Raw genomic sequence first — 6,477 nt, forward strand, 5'->3', positions numbered from 1 at the left:
AATGCGCTCGCGCATTACTCTTCGGATAGTGACCTGAACGCACAAACAAAACAGCGGTATTTCAATATAACTATGGATTATTTGGAACCAAAACAACATTTGTTGTTGAAGTAGAAGTCCTGGGAGTGCATTCTGACGAAGAACAGCAAAGGTAATACAATTTTTCTAATAGTAATTCTGAGTTTAGGTTGCCCCAAACTTGGTGGGTGTCAAATTAGCTAGCCGTGATGGCTGAGCTATGTACTCAGAATATTGCAAAATGTGCTTCCGCCGAAAAGCTATTTTAAAATCTGACATAGCATTTGCATAAAGGAATTCTGTATCTATAATTCTTAAAATAATTGTTATATATTTTGTGAACATTAATCGTGAGTAATTTAGTAAATTCACCGGAAGTTTGCGGTGGCTATGCTAGCTCTGAACATCACATGCTAATGTAAAAAGTTGGTTTTTGATATAAATATTAACTTGATTGAACAAAACATGCATGTATTGTATAACATAATGTCCTAGGAGTGTCATCTGATGAAGATCATCAAAGGTTAGTGCTGCATTTAGCTGTGGTTTTGGTTTTTGTGACATATATGCTTGCTTTGAAAATGGCTGTGTGATTATTTTTGGCAGGGTACTCTCCTGACATAATCTAATGTTTTGCTTTCGCTGTAAAGCCTTTTTGAAATCGGACAATGTGGTTAGATTAACGAGAGTCTTGTCTTTAAAAGGGTGTAAAATAGTCATATGTTTGAGAAACTGAAGTTATAGCATTTTTGAGGTATTTGAATTTCGCGCCACGCAATTCCACTGGCTGTTGACTAGGGTGGGACGCAAACGTCCACCTTGCCCAGGGAGGTTAAAATCAGGGGTGGAAAGATTACTGAGTACTACTCAAGTACGCCCACACTAGTAGAAATCCACTTGTTTCATGCTGAAAGACGATGGCAAAAGCTTACCCATGATGTTGCTTCATTAAATAATACCCGCAAAACACCAGTCTCAACGTCAACAGTGAAGAGGCAACTCCGGGATGCTGGCCTTCTAGGCAGAGGTGCAAAGAAAAAGCCATATCCCAGACTGGCCAATAAAAATAAAAGATTAAGATAGGCAAAAGGACAGACACTGGACAGAGGAACTTTGCCTAGAAGGCCAGCATCCCGGAGTCGCCTCTTCACTGTTGACGTTGAGACTGGTGTTTTGCGGGTACCATTTAATGAAGCTGCCAGTTCAGGACTTGTGAGGCGTCTGTTTCTCAAACTAGACACTCTATTGTACTTGTCCTCTTGCTCAGTTGTGTTCCGGGGCCTCCCACTCCTCTTTCTATTCTGGTAAGAGCCAGTTTGTGCTGTTCTGTGAAGGGAGTAGTACACAGTGTTGTACGAGATCTTCAGTTTCTTGGCAATTTCTCGCATGCAATAGCCTTCATTTCTCAGAACAAGAATAGACTGACGACTTTCAGAAGAAAGTGCTTTGTTTCTGGCCATTTTGAGCCTGTAATTGAACCCACAGTTTTCAGCTGTGCTAACATAACTGCAAAAGGGTTTTCTAATGATCAATTAGCCTTTTAAAATGATGAACTTGGATTAGCTAACACAATGTGCCATTGCAACACAGGAGTGAGGGTTGCTGATAATGGGCCTCTGTACACCTACGTAGATATTCCATTAAAAGAAATCTGCTATTTCCAGCTACAATAGTCATTTAAGACATTAACAATGTCTACACTGTATTTGTGACCAATTTGGTGTTATTTAATGGACAAAAAATGTGTTTTTCTTTATTTTAACTAATTTCTACATTGTAGAATAATAGTGAAGACATCAAAACTATGAAATAACACACATGGAATCATGTAGTAACCAAAAAAGTATTCAAGAAATCCAAATTTGTTTTATCTTTGAGATTCTTCAAAGTAGCCACCCTTTGCCTTGAAGCAGCTTCAGAACCAGCCATAGAGCCAGCTGGCTAATCTTTTGAATACGGTGTAGTTACAAAAAAAAGCAGCAACAACATAACATTAGCTACCTAGATAAGGTTAGCAAGATAGCTAGCTAATTAGATAAGGTTATGCTCACTATACTGGCAGCTGTCAGTGCCCTATTTGTTTATGTTTATCAACTCCATGTGGAAATCCCCACACCCAATTTGTGAATATGTATAAGTAGCCTTCGTCATTCTTCGGAGGTGTAACCTAAACGTGTATTTCCTCTCTAGTACAGGAAATTACGTTGAAATAGTGGAGGCAACTTCCTCTTGGGGGTCCTTTAAAAACTGTTATTTTTTTTTTAAATCCTCAAATAGAAGTACAATTACTGACTTTGAAAAATACTCTGAAAAGCTACTCAATTACAGTAACAAGAGTAGTTCTAATTTGTTACTTCAAAATTCTGAAAATAAATAAGTAATCTAAACAAACAAAATTTAAACATGGGAACAGAGATCATTAAAAACTTGAATGTACTATTTATAATGCATTTTTGCTGTTAAAAAATGGGGTAGTCAGAGCAACAGGTAATCTAGCTGTCTGTCAGTATTTTTGTTCTAGATGATAGATGAACAAGTCTTACGTGCGGACTCAGGTTTGAGAAGCTCTCAGCAGGATGATTCAGGCAGACCTGTGCTGTTGAAAGACATTGGTGTTGAGTTCACAGCTGGTCAATGAGGATGACAGAGTGAAGAGGTGGCATCAATGAGAATTGTCTCATTCTGGAACAATCAGTGACATTATGTAGCATCGCTACTTCATCCTTCAAAAGAGGACTGTTGTTGATTGATCTTGAGAATAAAAAATATATTTAAGATGATTGTGAATGGGAGCTTTAAATCCAAATCACTAATATATTTTGATACTGATGGGGGACATGCTTTGATTCAAATGTTTAACAATCAAATGTGCTGAAGAAAGCGTGTGAACCAATGTACCAGATTTCTGTGCACTTGTGCAAATGCCAACTGTATTGTGGTGATGAAAAAGTGTCCAGAGGTCTTTACTGGTCCTCACTGAAAGGAAGCGTCAGGTGAATGAAGTCAGCGTCCATGAAGGACACACCTGTGAATACCTGGCAGAGAATAAACCCCTCTGTTTGCATACCTCCCTCTTTTCACATTGACATCCAGAATGGCCTACACATCAACAAAGCTATCATTTAAAACTGGGAAAATATAAAACACACAAAAAAGCTAAAGAGGTAGTGGTTTACCCAAATGTTTACCTTGCAGGTGAAACGAGAGGGATGCAGAGTGAGAAAAGAATTCTGTGTGATGGGAAAGTAGCCAAGGCCTTTAAAGTCTGCCACGGAGCCGTGACAAAAGCGGCCTAATCTCAGTGTTGTCTTTCGGCCTTTCTTCACACATCCTGCCAAGCTGTCTGACAGGAAAGGAATCTTTCCACAGCCCCGCTGACATCACTCAAGCATGGGATGGAGTCAGGGCCTTCAAAGGCCCTTCACATGCGGGACATCTGTGTGAGTGTGTGACTAAGAGGACATGAGTGGGCCCGCCACAACCACCCCACCCTTTACCTGCTCCTCTTTTTACTCATAGACCACCCTAGAGGCAATATATATTCTTCCAAATACAACAAATCCAAAATGTTGATCCTTATCCCCAAAAGTTGTATTCAAATTCTCCCCTAAACAAAAGTGTTGAAATCAGATGCTGAGTCCATGGTAGTATAGTGGATTATAGTGTCACCCACTGGCCACTGGTTCACATCACAGGTAGCTGGTGTCAGTAAGACAACTGAGCCTGAACAGTAGTGTAAGGGTAAACACATTTTACCCAGTATTGTTTTTTGCTTGCCAGTTTACCTACCTTTTGTGGACAAATGCATTCAAAGTATAGGGAGCATAACTTTTTGTCAGCTAATTATACTGCAAATCATAACCTCTAAACATGCCAATCAGATGAGTGGTTTGTTAATGATTGATGACTCAGTGGTACAGTAGTTACAGTACAGATTTTGTGATTTCAGTGTCTTACTGGCCAATTCATTACTGAGAGATCCATTTGATTGTTTTGTTAAAAAAATATATTTGTTATTGTGACAAGCTGAATGAATCAATGAATCAATTAAATAACACTGTATGTAGCCATTAAAATGACAATGTACACGCAACAGTACAAACACACCCAACAGATTACAGCTTCAAAACTCTTCTTAACCCTGTGTAGTGGGTTCATGAACTTCTTTGAGGAAAAGATCATGATCATTAGAAAGTCAATTATGGACCCCTCTTTAAATCTGTGTATTCCTCCAAAGCTCAGTTGTCCTGAGTCTGCACAACTCTGCCAGGACCTAGGATCAATGGAGACACTCAAGTGTTTTAGTACTATATCCCTTGACACAATAATGAAAATAATCATGGCCTCTAAACCTTCAAGCTGCATACTGGACCCTATTCCAACTAAACTACTGAAAGAGCTGCTTCCTGTGCTTGGCCCTCCTATGTTGAACATAATAAACGGCTCTCTATCCACCGGATGTGTACCAAACTCACTAAAAGTGGCAGTAATAAAGCCTCTCTTGTAAACAGACAAACCTTGACCCAGAAAATATAAAAAACTATCGGCCTATATCGAATCTCCCATTCCTCTCAAAAAATGTAGAAAAAGCTGTTGTGCAGCAACTCACTGCCTTCCTGAAGACAAACAATGTATACAAAATGCTTCAGTCTGGTTTTAGACCCCATCATAGCTGCAGTTGTGAAGATGGTAAATTACCTTTTAATGGCGTCAGACCGAGGCTCTGCATCTGTCCTCGTGCTCCTAGACCTTAGTGCTGCTTTTGATACCATCAATCACCACATTCTTTTGGAGAGATTGGAAACCCAAATTGGTCTACACGGACCAGTTCTGGCCTGGTTTAGATCTTATCTGTCGGAAAGATATCAGTTTGTCTTTATGAATGGTTTGTCCTCTGATAAATCAACTGTACATTTCGGTGTTCCTCAAGATTCCGTTTTAGGACCACTAATGTTTTCAATATATATTTTACCTCTTGGGGATGTTATTCGAAAACATAATGTTAACTTTCACTGCTATGCGGATGACACACAGCTGTACATTTCAATAAAACATGATGAAGCACCAAAATTGCCCTCACTGGAAGCCTGTGTTTCAGACATAAGGAAGTGGATGGCTGCAAACGTTCTACTTTTAAACTCGGACAAAACAGAGATGCTTGTTCTAGGTCCCAATAAACAAAGAGATCTTCTGTTGAATCTGACAATTAATCTTGATGGATTAACAGTCGTCACAAATAAAACTGTGAAGGACCTCTATGTTACTCTGGACCCTGATCTGTCTTTTGACGAACATATCAAGATTGTTTCAAGGACAGCTTTCTTCCATCTGCGTAACATTGTAAAGATCAGAAATTTTCTGTCCAAAATTGATGCAGAAAAATCAATCCATGCTTTTGTTACTTCTAGGTTAGACTACTGCAATGTTCTACTTTCCGGCAACCCGGATAAAGCACTAAATAAACTTCAGTTAGTGCTAAATACGGCTGCTAGAATCCTGACTAGAACCAAAGAATTTGATCATATTACTCCAGTCCAGTGCTACACTGGCTTTCTGTTAAGGCAAGGGCTGATTTCAAGGTTTTACTGCTAACCTACAAAGCATTACATGGGCTTGCTCTTACCTATCTTTCCGATTTGGTCCTGCCGTAACATACCTACACGTACGCTACGGTCACAAGACGCAGGCCTCCTAATTGTCCCTAGAATGTCGAAGCAAACAGCTGGAGGCAGGGCTTTCTCCTATAGAGCTCCATTTTTATGGAATGATCTTCCTACCCATGTGAGAGACGCAGACTCAGTCTCAACCTTTAAGTCTTTATTGAAGACTCATCTCTTCAGTAGGTCCTATGATTGAGTGTAGTCTGGCCCAGGAGTGTGAAGGTGAACGGAAAGGCACTGGAGCAACAAACCGCCCTTGCTGTCTCTGTCTAGCCGGTTCCCCTCTCTCCACTGGGATTCTCTGCCTCTAACCCTATTACAGGGGCCGAGTCACTGGCTTACTGGTGCTCTTCCATGCCGTCCCTAGGAGGGGTGCGTCACTTGAGTGGGTTGAGTCACTGACGTGGTCTTCCTGTCTGGGTTGGCGCCCACCCCCTTGGGTTGTGCCGTGGCGGAGATCTTTGTGGGCTATACTCGGCCTTGTCTCAGGATGGTAAGTTGGTGGTTGAAGAAATCCCTCTAGTTGTGTGGGGGTTGTACTTTGGCAAAGTGGGTGGGGTTATATCCTGCCTGTTTGGCCCTGTCTGGGGGTATCATCGGATGGGGCCACAGTGTCTCCCGACCCCTCCTGTCCTAGCCTCCAGTATTTATGCTGCAATAGTTTATGTGTTGGGGGGCTAGGGTCAGTCTGTTATATTGGAGTATTTCTCCTGTCTTTTCCGGTGTCCTGTGTGAATTTAAGTATGCTCTCTCTAATTCTCTCTTTCTTTCTTTCTTTCTCTCTCTCTCTCACTCTCAG

Source organism: Salmo trutta, chromosome 3, assembly GCF_901001165.1.
Source record: "Salmo trutta chromosome 3, fSalTru1.1, whole genome shotgun sequence".
In the NCBI taxonomy this organism is placed as follows: domain Eukaryota; kingdom Metazoa; phylum Chordata; class Actinopteri; order Salmoniformes; family Salmonidae; genus Salmo; species Salmo trutta.